Consider the following 17,309-nt stretch of genomic DNA (forward strand, 5'->3'; position numbering starts at 1 on the left):
TCTAATTCATCTTTATTAGGCCAATGTTATTTCGAATATAACATCTTCTTGAATTGCATATTTATACAAAGGCGCATTATTATTTATCAATTCAAAGTCTAATGGAATTTTATATTTGCTTCCATAAATCTTTTTTATCTGTAGCATTAGTTACTACTGCATTATTGGCTTCAGATCTTAATTTATTTTGGTTTTCTGATTGGATTCCTTGAAATATCATATTATTTCTATTTTCTTTAGTTAACCATAAATCTTTTTAATGCATGGATAAATTATTATCATTTATAATCATTTAATGAGAAAACTTTTTCTGGTCCAATCTTTACAGCTAATTTTTTAATCAAATATCTCCCAACATTATCAACATAATTATTATTATTACCAGTTACTTTTATATCGGCTGATAAATAAATACTATTTGGAACATAAAAAGTATTTGTGTTAATCGAGGAATTCTAACATATAAAGTTTCATCGCGATTAATATTAGAAGGGTTATGAGTAATTATATGATGAGATCTTTCTGCTTTAATAGCATTAGATATTCTAGAATTCTTAGAAGGATTGATATAACTCCCACTCATTTATTTAACAAAAAAATTAATTATTTATTTTTTATCATATTCACTAACCCAAAAATAATTGCACTTACAACTGTAATTAAAAATAAAATAATATGTTCAGCAGCAAAGTTAAGAATATTCCCAGCAGATTTCAATTTAAAACCAACAATTGATGCTATAACTCCGGGTAATGCTGCAGCAGATTTTTTAAATAGTTCCCATAAATATTTTGCGAATTTTTTTTAACCATCCTTAACTTTATCTTGTATAGAATTATTATCATTCGGAGGTTTATCCGGTTTATTGGGAGTAGGAGAAGATTTCAATGAATTTGATATAGCTAAACCTATTGTTGTGAATACCATAGTTACAGCTGTTAGAATTGAAAGAATTGTGATACCTTCTAACTTAAATAATAATCTTATTCTATCTTTTAATGATATTTCAGAATTTGGTTTTATTAGATATCTTTTAAAAACATCTTTTAACCTTTTAAAATTATTACCATATTCTTTTAATAATATATCTCTTTCTTCTTTCTGAAATTCTATATTATATTCTAATTTTTCAATTTCATTTTCTAAATATGCATTTCTTTTTTTAAATTCAATTTCTTCAATAACTTTATTATCTCTATCTAATTTTAGTTGTTCTGATTCTTTTCTTGATTTAAATAATTCATCTTCTAACGTTCTAATTTTTAAATCTCTTATACTTTTATCATGCGCATATTTATCAGCTTCATTTTGTATACTAATAATTTCTCTAATTGCTTTATCAGAAAATATATTTAAACTTCTAATTCTTGTTTTGTTGCATCAAGTAATCCATTTGGTAAAAGTTTTTCAGTTTGAACTTCGTTTGATTTAAGTCTACTAGTTTTGGAAGTTATATTCTGTTCAGAAGTTGTTTCTGTTTCTAAATTATTATTATTATCGATTGTTTCAAATAATTTTTCAATTCTTTGTTTAAATACTCTTCTATTTAGAAATATATCTGCGTCGGTAACATTTTCTATTTCATTACTATTTCTTATTCTTTTAATTCTATCTGGTCTAATTTTCCAAAAGTTGATTCTGCTAATATTTTGTTTTGATTTTTATAAGAGATATCAATATAATAATCATCTTTCAAATTATAATAATATTCACCATCTAAAAATTCTAAATCTTGTACTAAAAGTCTAGCGCCTCTATCATTTATATTATATCCAGATTTTTCAAATAAAGGTTTATTTATAAATTCATTATATTCTAAATTCTATCTTACTAAATCTGGATCTTCATTTTCAGAATTTATTCTCGATCTAGTTCTTCTATCAAATTCATTTGTTGATTGGCCTTTAGAACCACTATATGCTAAATTACAATTATATGCTGATTCATCATCATTATCAATATTAGTTTCTACATCATTATAATCATCATCAATATATCCTTCATTATTATTTCCCATTTCTCCCATTTCATAATCTTCTACACCTTCTACATCCATTTACATAATAAAAAAATTAAAATTTAAAATATAATATTCCTCCGATTACAATTCCTATACAAGTTAAAGCTAATTTAGCATTTTCATGGGATTTATTATCATTATCAGTTTTAATTATATCATGTTGAATATTATCAGTTTTGATATTTTCTGTAGTATTGTAATCTTTTATTTTAGAATCATTATTTAATCTAATATTATTAGTTTTAGTTTCTGTTGATTGAATATGTTTTTTATTTTTTTCACCTTCCATTAATTTTGGAGCAGTAATAATCTTTTTTTATATCATTTAATCCAAATGAATTATTTATTGTTGCAGTTTTAATTAGATTATTATAACCAATTATATTTCCCATCTTTAATACTAAATCATTAGAAATAATTAATAGATTAGGACCTATACGATAATTCAATCTAATATGTGATTTATCTAAATAATTTTGATATCTTACAATGTTTTCTGGAATCGATCTATTTTTATCATTATGAATGGAATCTTCAAATGATACTTTAAATTGTTTCTGCGCATCAAATGAAGTACTATTATTTCCAACTATTGGAGATCTTGTTTCAACTTGAGCACCTAGAATACAAATTAGATATATTCTAATTGATTGATTTATTCTTTGTATACCAGGTTTTGTAAATCCTTCACCAAAAGATTCAATAACATGAATCCAACCATTATCATTATCGATTTTATAATTATGATAAGCTCCAATTCTATGCATATAATTAATTCTTATTACATACTCTTTACCAACACCATGTAATATACCATGCGCTCTAAAATTGGAATTAATATTTATATTAAATTCATTACATATTTTATAAAACTTAGATAGATTAATATTATTATCCAATTCTTTAAAATATTTCGATCCAGGTAAAGGGCATTCTAATTCATTTAATATAATTCTAATTTGTAAGTATGCATGAAATCTAAATATTGTATGAATGAATTTTAAATCAGAATATTTCAAATTTTTATCTAAGTTATTCAAGTGATAATTCCAACCTACACCACAACCAGTTGTTGCACAATGAACAGCAAAATTTAATTGATTCTGCCAATATTTCATATTAGATTTTACTTTATATATATTATATTCATCTCGAGTAAAAGTAACTTCATATGTTTTAAATATATTTTCCATTTTAGAAATAAAATAGTTGTTTCAGTAACATAAATTTCTAAATTAATCAATGAAGGTAAAACTAAATTTTCATATATTATCATGTTACCAGAATCTATTGCTGGAATATAAAATTTATAATATTCATATGATTTATTATATTGAAAAGATTTTGGAAACCCCATTTATATAATTAAAAAATTAATAATTTATTAATTCTTTTAATAATTTATCTTGTTCTTCAACTGTAATATTACCATTTAAACTTATTATATAATCTAGTGTATTCTTCAATTTATTAATTTCTTTTATATTAGTTTTAATTTTTTCTTTATTACTTTTTATATTTCATTTTGAACTTATACCAGTTAAAACACTTGATGATAATCCTAGCGCACCAATTGATATAGCTAAAGATGTTAATGGACTGAATATTGCTAGAAATGTTATTACAGAACTAATTGTAACTGAACCACTAATAATAAGATAATATATAATTTTACTTTTTAAATATTTTTTCTTTTTTATCTTTAAGTCACTTTCAAATTCTAATATTTGTTTTTCTAAATATATTTTTAATTTAGTTTTATTTATAACATGAGGAATAATATCAATATTATCAACTTTATCAACCATTTATTTAGAAAAGAAATTACTAATTAGTAAATTTATATGCTACAAATATAACAATAACAGTTCCACCTAAAATCCAAATTATTTCATATTTCTGTTGTTCTTTACTTGGGGTATAATAATCTGATAATTTAGGTTTGAATAGATGTAATTTTTCTTTATTGGTTACTGCGTTATATAAACTCATTGCATCATCGACTGATTGAAAATCTCTAAACAACAGTTCCAACTGATAATAATGCTCCATTATATAATCCAGTTATTATCCACTTATTATCACTCATTTATTTATCAAAAATATTACTATCTTCAAAATATTTAGTTATCTTATTTGTGATTATTTCAACATTTATAGTATTATTAGGTTCATTTTCATATATTTCATTTATTATTCTTTTAATATCATCAATGATAAAATCACAATCTAATTCATAAAATCTTAGACTCGGTAATCTTTTCTACATTAAAAGTTTCTTTATCTATTGTTTTTTCATACTCAAATGTTGTTTCGTTACAAAATGCAATATTTTTAATATGTGTAATTACATCAGTAATATCAAATTTCATTTCTTTCTCACGTTTAAAATCAAACCCAAAACATATACTCGGCCCTACTGTTAAATTAATTTATATAACAACAAAATTACTCTTTACATCTTATAACTAATTCATAAATTACAGGAAAGTTATTCAAATCAATTAAATAACCATTGTGATTTCTTACTTCTAACTTAAAATTGTTAAAACTTGAAATACAAGGTTTAAAATCACATTCTGTTCACGTTCGTAATTTATTTGCGTTCCAAATTGTTTAGCATTTTTTAATGGTAAAATATTTAATATACTAGAATTGCAAGTTTTATCTTTAGTTGCGTCGAATGTTTTTGTAGCATCAATTAAATTGCAATAATTATAAAAGTGTGTGTAAGGTATTAAGTTTGGTGTAACTTCTTCGTTTCCTGTAACAGTTTTAATCGCGCTCTTCTGTTAATTTCTTGTGCTAATTTTTCTAAATTACATAATCCCGGTTTTAAAAATAGATTATACCATTTATCTATATTTTCTACATAAATCATAAACAATCTATGTTCAATACTTTTATCTGATATATTGTAAAAAGAATTACATAAACTTACATTTACTAATTTTAAATCTACACAATTTCTAAATTCTCTATCTAATTGTACTAATAAATTATGTGATTTATAATTTGTAAGTTTTCTAATCAACAAATATTCTGTATTCTTTCAGTCCGGCCATTTATTTTACATATTTTATTCGAAATCTATTTCATGGTGCCCTTTTTCATTCTTACCTTTGTATACGAAATAGAAATCGCCTGAACATAATTCTTCTAAATCTTCACTTGATAATCTATGAAATCTATCAGGTAAATATGTTCTGAATTTATATGTATTTCCTTTTAATCCTTCATATTCTAAGTGTATAGCTAATTTATCACCATATTTGTTAGTAACTGTATCAATATTTGTAATTAGATATTTCTTATGGATTGTTAATTCTTTTAACTTCTTAGATTTATAATCTACTGATTTAACATTTGAAGTATTTTTTATTCTATCTAGAAATAATTAGTTTTTCTCACTGTTTGCTTGTTTACTCTCCATTTATAATACATATTTTTATTAAAATTGATTAACACGTTAGAATCCTGTTTATTATTTCCTTTTCTTTTGTTTCTTCTCTTTTTTAAATTTTAGATATTCATCTAAATTGCAACCATACGCGACTGTATGAATTCCATCATCTAAAATATATCTTTTATCATCAAATGGATTCAAACTAACCTTTTCAATTTCTTCAATAAACATTTCATGATCTTCAGATCTTAAACATCTCATCTTATGTTTTCTAACTTCTTCATTGAATATACAATTGATATAATCTTTGAAATGAATATTCTTTTCTACTACACTTTTAGTAATTCCTTTTAACTTTTTAGCTTCATGTTCTTTAGTTTTATATGAATACATTTTAGATCTAATACCAATGAATTCAATCATTTCTTCACCGCCTAATTCATCCTTAAACTTCCCGGGTCGCTTTTTATTATCATTGCTAAACAATTCATGATCTTTACGATAGTTACTAAAATCAAAATGATGTTTTAATGTTTTTAAATCATCAGTTATGTTATTAGTTTTTATCTTTAATATGTAACTGTCAGTATCAAAGTATAGAATTTCAGTATGCTTTTCTCCTAAATGAGGTTGTAATACATTATAATAGAATTCATACATCAATAACTTTGATATTTCTAAAACTGAAGCACCAACATAGATTGGTTTATTAAATTTCATAGATGTTCTTCTCATTTTAACTGCAGCTAAATTTTCATCAAATATTCTGTTACCGATAAATTTAGGATATGTTTGTAAATGTCTAATTCTTTTACCATTACTAACTAACTCAATATCATTTCTATTTCTAATTTTTTTCATAAGTCTTACCATAGAATGCATTATTCATTAGTTTGAAGAAATCTTTCTCGAAATCAGTTTAAGCTTCAGTTCTCTGTTTGGTGTTAAAATCTATATATTTTTCTAACCATTTAGATTGACTGAATGAAATATATCTATGTACTTTTTTTAGAACCATTCCTTGATTCAAATAAAGCTTTAACATTCTATAATGCACTACATAATTATATTTATCTTCCTGAGTTACCATTAACTTTTCTGTATGAATATGATTTTCGGGTTTAATTCTTTTTTGGTAATTTGATAATTCTTCATGAGTTACAGTTTTATGTTCTGGGCAGTATGCTAGATTTCTAGATTTAAATTTAATATGTTCAGGATATTCCAAGTCTACAACAAAGAAGTAACCAGTATCTGAATCATCTGCAATATCTAGAATTATTTTCTTCCAATCAAATTTATCATTATTTTCATGTTGTAAAACTTCACTTATTTCAAATACTCCATAAGGTTGTGGTTCCATCATTGCCCAACCATACAAATTATTTGCATCTATATATAATAACTTATATCCAGGGTTATCATTTACATTGAAATATCTATCGCCTAATACACCTGAAACTCCTCCATTTATAGATTTTTCAAATAATAATAATTGATCTATATTTGTTAACAAATCCATTTTTATATCTGTAAATTTTAAACCACAATCCCATGTTAAACCTGGTGATGAATAACAATGGCAAGGATCAATGTTAAAATATTTTAGGTTTACATCTCTAAACCTTTCGAATATATCTGATAATAATAATACATCTGATTTTAAATATAAATCTACTAATTGCCCATGATTTTTCATTTTGAAATAATTCCAAATATTCAATGTTCTATTATATACTTCATCTTTAACATATTCATTTTTTAATTCATCATAGAATTGTTCTTTCAATAATTCAGTTATATTAAAATCATTATGATTTTTATAGAAAGAATATGGAATTGCTCCTTTATATCTCATTAATTGGAAATCATCATTATTTGGATAGTGTTGTTTTAATATTTTTAATTCATCATCAACTAATGATTTTGATAAGTTATCTAATGAACTATTTGAAAATCTATATGAATCTATAAATCTTAGACACCCAAACTGGAATGATATATAATTCTCAGATGTTTTAGCTAACATTTTAAATTTATAAGTTGGTATTTTATCTTTTGATCTATTTGAATTTAATCTTTCTAATTCATTATTAATTTCTTCTATTTTATGACATAACTGTTTGATAAATAAATGCGCATCATATCCTGATAGATTATGAATTATTACTGGTACAAAGTTAATTTTCTTAGCTTGTAAGTTACAATTTTTCTTAGCTTGTAAGTTACAATTCTCATGTGCTGCGCCTCTAAACTTTCCATTCAAATGACTATGGTCTCTTACTTTTTTATCTTTATAATTGAATATGTTTTCACAATAATAACATTTATCTGCAAACCCAAATTCTTCTTTATCTTCTTCTGTCATTATAATTTCTATATTTTTATTTAACTTTTCATTAAATTTTATTTCATATTCAATTAATAAGTCACAAAAATGATTGATAACATTTTCATTTCTATAATGATAATATTCACTTTCGTTTAGTTCTGGATAATCAGATTTAATATATAACCCGAAAGCAGCAGCTGATTGATGAATCTTTTTAATTGTATTTTTTTTTGGTGGTTTGAAAAATCATTTATATTAGAATTTAATTTGTTTCTTTTATAATATATTTCTTTTCTATCTTGATCAGTTAATTCTTTATTTAATGATTCAAAATCTCCATATATAACAAATGGTACTTTATTTTTGTAATCATATTTTTTTGAATTCTAATATTTTATCCTTTTCATTTGGTAAAACTAATTTACAATAATCATGATTTCACATAATTGTTAATGATTTAATAATGTACTTTCATTACTGAATCTATGTAAACATTTTCTACATAGATATATTTTATGGTGATCATTTTCCGATTCAAAAAATAAATCGATTTGTTTAATCCACATATAATGATTTTCATAATATAGTATATCTATAACATCATTTGAATCATAATCTTTTGATAGGTATAAAGTTTCTAATGTATAATGTTTTATATCGTTGCCTTTTGTTTTTGGTAATTTGATTAAATCAAATACATTTATTCTTAAATTATTATCTCTTTCTATTTTTGGGATATTTTTAATTCTAACAGGATACTTATTAACATTTATCATCAAAATTTTGTACATTTATAACAGCATTAGTTTTAAATGGTAGTTTAATATAACTTGATGCTTCAATATCTGGTTCTTTATAATATGATACATTATTTTCATCTATTGGTTTTGATTTAGTTAACTTATTATATTTTGTGTTATAAACATGTAAAGTCATAAATATTATTTCATCAAATATTAAACCTGATCCTTCAAAATATTTCTCTTCTATTTTAGTTTTTATTTCATTATAACATTTATCTAATTTATCATATATATGTTGTTTAGATATAATATGTTGTGAATGAGAATTTATATTATATATTGGTTTATCTTCAGATTTTATCAATTTTACTTTAGCAGATATACTAATTTTAGGGTATTCAACATCAGTTATTATTTTTATAATATTTTTCATATTTTCTAAATGTTTTTTATTTTCTTCTAATGTTTTTCCTTTATGAAATTTAAACTCAATAGCTGCTGGACCAATATCACTTTCAAATGCTTCGGTTATTTCTATATCTTTTTGATTATCTAATGAATTAATATAATTTCTTACATCTTCCATGTATTTTATTGTTGAATTTATTTCTTATTCTTTTAATTGTCTTCTGTTTCTTATCATTATCTTCATCGAAATAATCCTCACCTAAAATATCATTATTCTTATTTCTAATACGACTTTTAGATTTTAAATGTTCTTTATAATATCTTTTATCACTGAATGATTGATTACACGTATCACATTTGTATGTTTCTTTTTCATTCTTTAATTCATCTAATTTAGTTTCTAATATATCATCTTCATATTCTAATTTCAATTTATTCTCTAAATGTGTTTTAGTTTTATTGTGTCTTGCTTTTTGGGATTTATCTATATTGATTTTACATGTTGAACAGTAGTACTTATTTGCTTCCATTTTAATACTTAATTTTTTTTTTAAATTGATTTGACACATTTTATTCATTTATGTTTTATTCATTTATATGTTATTCATGTATATATATATGAATTATTTCAATCACACTTTTCTAACACTTTTAATGTTTAAAAATCTAACTCATACAAATATAAATATTGAAATATGTTTAAAATATATCTATATATCTATCTATAAGAGCTCGTTAATTACTCGTTACTTTTTTACTCACACTTTACCAACACTTTTATATTGAATAATCTATCAATTTATATGTTATTCATATATATTTCATTCATGTATATGAATATTTTAAGAGTAATAGGGGTAATGGGCTTTCAGGTTAAAGGTTGAAGGGGCGAGTGAGTAAAAAATGAAAATAACAATAATTTCTACTTGAATTAGTAGTGTGCGCGACTAATTCAAGTAGAAATTATTGTTTTTTTCATTTTTTACGAGCTCGGCCCTTCGACCTTTGGCTTGAAAGCCCATTACCCCTATTACTGCTGTGAACACTGACCGAATAACGCAGCATAACTCTACACACGCGCTATAATGTCGTATACTGCGGATAGAAACAGTTTTTAATGAACTATGAGTCTAGTCCTCTTCCATCATCCAGTCGACCAGTCAACCAGACATCCAGTTGACCAGTCGTCCCGTCACCTAGTAACGCGGTCATCAGGTCTACCAGTCGTATAGTCACCCAGTCATTCATTGAGCCATCCAGTCGATCCAGTTATCCAGCCACTCGGTCATTCTGTCAACCAGTCAGATGCGCGAATACTCTGTAGGGCTGATGAATATAGATACGGAATGTGATTCGTCCTGGAACTACTTAACCGGATTCTACACATTGGCCATTACCTCTAGTAATTACCAGTCAATTAGTGGTAAACACTAACTGTCAAATATTGAGTTCAATGAAGCAAGCAGTATTTTCATAGATTCTTGTTCTTGAACAACTAGTTCTTGACATGAGTAAGTAAGTAAAGTACACCGTAAGAAGTTACAAATCTTATTTCACAATGCATAGGAATCTGTGAAAGCTGCAGCGCTCTGTTACAGTGACGAGTATAATTTTCCACATTTTGAGCGGTTAATTAATAGCCTATTAGTGATAGACCAAAAATGTATTTCTTAAGATCCAATTGCAAGAAACTTTGTTGAAGATGCCCTTCTTGAAATCTTTTGTTCTCTTTCGAAACATTTCCCATAAGATCGTATTCCTTGTTCAACGTTAAGCTCTAAGCACAATGAACTCCAATATTTAATTCAGTATGAGTTCTGTATGCGACAAAATCGAATACGGTCGCGTATAAGATTTAAATCGATAATTGCCACGTGAGTCTTGAGGCTAGCAAGTCGCTAGTTTCGGATTGGAATCATATGGCAGTATGGAAGTATCCTTTCATTCATGAACGATCATTTTTCCCATATTCCATTAATAATGAGTTGAATGATCCCCCACGTAGTTCTAGCATTGACATTGAGCCCAGCTAGGACTTAATTGCAGTCCGATGTAGAAAATGAAAATGAAAACTTCGTACACCGAAGTGCCGGGGTGCAATCTATTTTAGGAATTAATTACGCAATGAGAGTCGTTCCAACTATTTGAAAATATTACATTATAAATACAAATCGTGAATATATTGGATTTCTCCCAAAGAAATCTCGCTAACATAATTCGTATCTGGTTTCTCGCATTAGGTATTAATCATCACATCCCCAGTGAGGTCCTGCTAAAGTACGAAACTACGAAATTACGGAATATGAAACGAAATTACGAAATATGGAGCAAAATTACGAAACGAAATTACGAAATTACAAAACTACGAAACTACGAAATTAAGAAATTACGAAATACGAAACGAAATTACGAAACTACGAAATGGTCACATTTCAAACACACGCCCATACTATGGTCAAAGCTCGTTATAACGCTACGGGACTGTAAAAATCTCGGCGGTGCATGTAAATGATCTTTTGAAAGTACCATATTCAAGAATTTATTTTCTTAAACTGGAGGGTTTTAAGAACGTCTACAATTAGTAGAAACTTGTAGGATGTTCTCAAAAACAAATAATGAATACGCTGCGCCATTTCCACGAACTCAGACGCGGTAAAGCATAGTGAAATGATAGGCCCTACACATGGACTACATGACGATCTTTTTACCGCTTAACAGCGTAGTGACGAGCAATTTGAAAAAAATTCCGGCCGTGAATTTTCTTTTCGAATCCGCATCCCTTGCAAAATCCAGACAGGGTAAAGGTCTTAGTTTATTTCATTTTGATAATGGAAAATTTTTGTTTTCTTCAGCTCATACAGGTTCTGTATTAAAAAATTGTAATTTTGTATTTTTGCAAAATTTTTCTAATGAATACATGTAGTAGGATTTTTTGTAAAAGTTCCTATAAATGTTATAATTTTCTTTTCTTTACCCTTATTTGAGGGAGTATTCATTGAGTAGAAGTATTCTTGGGAATTCCCCACTCTCGGTCCTTCACTTCGTCGATACGACGGTACATCGTCGTTGGAGCTCCTCTGATGAATGCTGGTGAATTTTGCCATGGATCTACAGGGAGGGGGTCATTCATAGAAGTATGTACGTAAGAGGGGGGGGGGGGTATGGAAAACAGTACAGAGAGCGTACATGGGGAGGGGTTAAAAATACCCGGAAGTAAAGCGTACGTACTTTATGCACAGCCCCTCTCAAGCGTGCTAGTCACTAGCCCGACCGATATACATGTAGCAGAAAGGAAAGGCAAGCGCTTCACGCGACACCGAGCTCGTAACCGCGATAGGATTACACGGTGGACACGGGCCGACATATCTGAACCTGTCTAGTATCAATCATTTAGCTCAGAAAAAAATTAATGTACAGGGTAGATTAGCGGCCGGTCGTGTCAACTTTTAAGCTCCTCAGCAGAGGAGAAACGAGGTATCAATTTTTTAGCCTAAACACTGCAGGATATATTTTAAGGCACACTTCGTTCTCTAACCCGTAATTTATTTATCGCTACCTGTTGCGGTCCGTTTCCTTTTTTTTACTGCTCTGACGGGTGTCCGGCTCGCCGACCGCATTGTGCAATCTGAGTTTAGGGTTTTCGGCGCGTGTCGCGTTTCTTACCCGTGTGGGTTCCTTAGTTTAGTTTTGTTATTGCCGCAACGTTTTCGGTGAGTTGGTTGTTTTTCGTAGTTGCTACTATTAGCCCTGTCTATGGGCGTGTTGGTTTAAAGTTATTAAAATTAGCGTATCGGTTTTATACTTAGTGTGACTTAATATTAGCCTTCTAGTCTAAGTGGCACGTGGGGGGGGGGGGCAGCACCGGTCGGTACCTGTAGCACATGAAAGTTTCTAATGTATGTTATACGTGTATCGTTTGTTTTTTGTAGTTAATCTTATCCGATCGCTTCCTCATACCGGAATAAATTCAATTCAGAACGATATAGCGGCGTTGTGGTGATTTTGTCGTAGAGGTATATGTCGACGAGTACCTCAGTCTTAGTCTACCCCTTACACTACCTTCCAGTTGTATATGAGCATGCGCAGATCATTCTCCCTGATGGCATCGCTAAACTCAGTCGCGGCACGGAACCCTGCCACACTAGACCGGGTGCGCATGTTTAAGCCAGCTCCACGAATCCGCTGCTATAGCGCAAAAAATTACAACATTTTCGTTTCGTATTACATTTTATACTTTAGCAGGACCCGCGAAAAAATGACCATTTCGTTTCGTAGTTTAGCATTTCGTATAGTATTTCGTTTCGTACTTTAGCATTTCTTAATTTCGTTTCATATTTCGTAATTTCGTTGCATATTTCTTAATTTCGTAGTTTTCGTACCCTCCCCAGTGATTATCTTTTTAGTTTTTGCGGCTTCCTATATACAGATGTTATTGTCGAGTACCTCCTTGCCACATTTCCAGCCGTTTATCAATATGTTACACAAGTTGTAATCGCAATCAAACGAGTGGAATCACTGTTTCGAGTCTCTGTACCGAATGTTTATACAGCTGTGTAGAAATATCCAATTTCAAACTCGAAGGTTTTATGCAGCTGTGTAGAAATATCCAAGTTCAACTTCGAATGTTTCTACAGTGTAGTATGTCAATGTCTCATTACAGCGTCGACTGGATGAATCGTGCTTCCTCGTAATACGCTATGTCCACATGAACACTTCCATTGTGTAAACCGCTTTTCCGCGAGTAAACCAATTTTGCGTAAAACGAGGTTAGAGTTTAGGCTAAATAACTGTGAAAGGAGATTACTATCATGCATCTACTGCATACCCTACATTTTTTATGTAATCTTAACCGTACCTTACATACCGCGGTGCAATTCAGCCAACTCGTCTGAAAACTTCTCTGAGACCCATAAAGGTGCCCATCATGATACAGAAGTAGTCCTGGTGTACAACAAACACAACATTTCATTTACAGACTAATAGCGACAAAACGTTATATAACAACGGTTTCTTTGAATGATACGTTATTTTCAAACCTTCATATCTTAGCTATCAAAGATAACCTAACCAAAAATATATGAAAGAAGAGAACCTCAACTATTAAGCTAGCTCTCCGAGATTATTTAGATTCTGAATGATATATGTATCACACTTTTTGCTTGCAGAATTGTCCATTTCCACACTTTTTAATGAAAGCTAAAACTGATGATTAGGAATTCTAGTGAAACAACCTGCCTCTTTTTCGACATGATTACGCAGTCTCCAGGACTGGTTGGCAAACGAACTATGGCGTCACGTGCACCACCTATATTATTAACACTGAATCTCCATTGCTATTCGATTTTCATCACTTCAATGGCTATTACTATAGATCTCTGATATAGACACGTAGCTGAGGCCAGACAGTCAAATTCAATACAATGAGACATTTACATGGCAGATCCCCAAACTTGTATATGACTATATTGTTGTAATGTATGGCAAGTTTACAACACTGACGGGCAAACAAATTATGACGTCACGTGCAATATGTCTATACCGGTAGAGATAGTGCAGGTGACGTCATTTTAACGAACGGTCTGTTGAATCGGAAATTCACATGACGGATACCAGAATTTGTAAATCATCATTTCTTACATTTTGCTGTTGTCACATATGGCAAGTCTGCACAACACTAACGTGTAAATTTAAAAGAAAATGCACCACCGAAAATGTAAGGATATTCTACGAATGATTGTAGTGATTGAACGTACGCATATTGCCATCGGTGGTGTGTTTAATTCTTGGATAAAATCACGTTCGACATATAACCTGAGGGAAAAGTTAATTAAAATGAAAGTTCATGAAAAAAGTCATCACTCTTCTGCAAAGAGTTCTCTATGATTAGTAGATACGATTGAAGCCTATTATTATAGATTATAGATTATTGGAGATGACTAACTGGTTACAAATTGCAATGAAATCTAATCGAACAGGATTCATAAACTAGTCTAAATATATCAACGAATACATATATACATGTCCGAAAATAACATGATATATACGTTAATGCTGGCTATGGAAATTCGATAACGAACGTTCTGCAGGCAAACTCGGTCTTCACAGAAACAACATAAGCATCGACAGTGATTATAGATTGCTAACATGAAGAATATCTCTTCGCACTGAAAACACTAACCTTGGGTTGACAACCAAAGTTGCAGTTACAACAGCAGTGGTTTCTTCTTGTATCTAGGCCTCAGTCGTACATTGTGTGTTGCTAGCCTGTAAAATGTGAATGTTACTATGTGAACAAGATTATATTGTCCTTGCTGTCGTGTCAAGTAAAAGCTCACTCACCAACACCAACTAATTGATAAAAAGCCACGTCGACTGCTACTGGGAATAATTTCAGCTAGCTTTCATCTCATATTGTGTGTTCATAATTCCATTAACGGCGGATCGATGACGAGTGATCTAGTACGTACAAAACATGTAGTTGAATCTTTTAGCAAAATACCAATATACATAACGGTCATGGCTGTGATTAGCCCGTTTCAAAATGATTTAACATTAAAATGTATTGCGTCGTCGCGATAATTGTATTTCTAGGGAATATGCGTGCACAGTCAACTCCCCGACAAAGGTCCGTTGTCAAAAGGTTGTCAAAAGTTTGAATTAAGCGATGTTTACTCTATATGTGGCATACAACCCAGTGAAAGAAATGAAAAAAGCGTGATTTCTGTGATTTCTATATGTACATATGATATGGGTGATATGAAATGATACGATGAATCATCGTCTCCAATGAATGTTCATGTATAACTGTAGAAAGACAGCGTCGTCGTTACGAAATGGTGAATCGCGCTGTGAAGGCAGATATCCCCAGTGAAGGGGTACTTCTAAAGTACGAAACTACGAAATTAAGAAATATGCAACGAAATTACGAAATGCAAAACGAAATTAATAAATGCTTAAGTACGAGACGAAATACTATACGAAATGCTAAACTACGAAACGAAATGGTCATTTTTTCTCGGGTCCTGCTAAAGTATAAAATGTAATACGAAACGAAAATTTTGTAATTTTTTTGCGCTATAGCTTGGAGCTGGCTTAAACATGCGCACCCGGTCTAGTGTGGCAGGGTTCCGTGCCGCGACTGAGTTTAGCGATGCCATCAGGGAGAATGATCTGCGCATGCTCATATACAACTGGAAGGTAGCGATTAATAAATTACGGGTTAGAGAACGAAGTGTGCCTTAAAATATATCCTGCAGTGTTTAGGCTAAAAAATTGATACCTCGTTTCTCCTCTGCTGAGGAGCTTAAAAGTTGACCCGACCGGTCGCTAATCTACCCTGTACATTAATTTTTTCTGAGCTAAATGATCGATACTAGACAGGTTCAGATATGTCGGCCCGTGTCCAAAAGATCGTCATGTAGTCCATGTGTAGGGCCTATCATTTCACTATGCTTTACCGCGTCTGACTTCATGGAAATGGCGCAGCGTATTCATTATTTGTTTTTGAGAACATCCTACAAGTTTCTACTAATTGTAGACGTTCTTAAAACCCTCCAGTTTGAGAAAATAAATTCTTGAATATAGTACTTTCAAAAGATCATTTACATGCACCGCCGAGATTTTTACAGTCCCGTAGCGTTATAACGAGCTTTGACCATAGTATGGGCGTGTGTTTGAAATGTGACCATCTCGTTTCGTATTTCGGTTCGTATTTTAGCACTACTGGCAAAAAAATTTCCATTTCGTAATTTCTTAATTTCTTAATTTCGTAGTTTCGTAATTTCGCTCCATATTTCGTAATTTCGTAGTTTCGTACTTAAGCAGGACCCCCAGTGAAGTTCGTTACTTGTTCCTTATTCCTTATTCCGTTACTTATTGAGAATTCATCTCCCAATAAGGAACAAAGAACCATTACTTGTTCCCGATTCTTTTGCTTCTTATATCACTTAAACACCATCGATTCGCCGTTATGGTTAAAGCATCGGCGCATCCTCTTGTATCGAGTACCTCCAAAAACCGACGTCCATTCAAATCATAATTTATTTCAAAGGTAAGCGGTAAAACAATTTTATCTTAATACTGTCGAAAAAAGATTATGTACAGATATACAATCATATAAAGATATACACATGTAATAGTATCAATTGTTATTTTAGATTAGAATACGTCAATAATTGAATTGAATTGACCGGCACACAGTCTAACCCGATATATCGATGACGTAGCTCACATCCTACAAAATATAATTATCAATATTTATCTAAAATAAGATAAAAGAGTTATGAAATATTTATACTTATAAAGTGACTGCCAAAATTGTAATTGTTACTTTGAATCACACAAAACCGGTTCCTGAACTTCGCTGAAAAAGCTGAAACACTGAAAAGCTGAAACGCTGAA

The 17,309-nt window shown here is 29.7% G+C and overlaps 1 protein-coding gene across 1 annotated transcript in view; it reads right to left on the reverse strand.

The window, feature by feature from the left end:
- LOC141900443 (uncharacterized) overlaps positions 1-15,437 on the reverse strand; it is a 40,122-nt gene extending 24,685 nt beyond the window's left edge. Inside the window, exons 1-2 of the mRNA XM_074787353.1 lie at positions 15,249-15,437; positions 15,088-15,173 (exon numbers count right to left, since the gene is read on the reverse strand). The gene's annotated coding sequence lies outside the window, so the exon portion shown is untranslated. The remainder of the gene's footprint in view (positions 1-15,087; positions 15,174-15,248) is intronic.
- Positions 15,438-17,309: the final 1,872 nt, after the last annotated feature.

This window comes from Tubulanus polymorphus, chromosome 2, assembly GCF_964204645.1.
Source record: "Tubulanus polymorphus chromosome 2, tnTubPoly1.2, whole genome shotgun sequence".
NCBI lineage: Eukaryota > Metazoa > Nemertea > Palaeonemertea > Tubulaniformes > Tubulanidae > Tubulanus > Tubulanus polymorphus.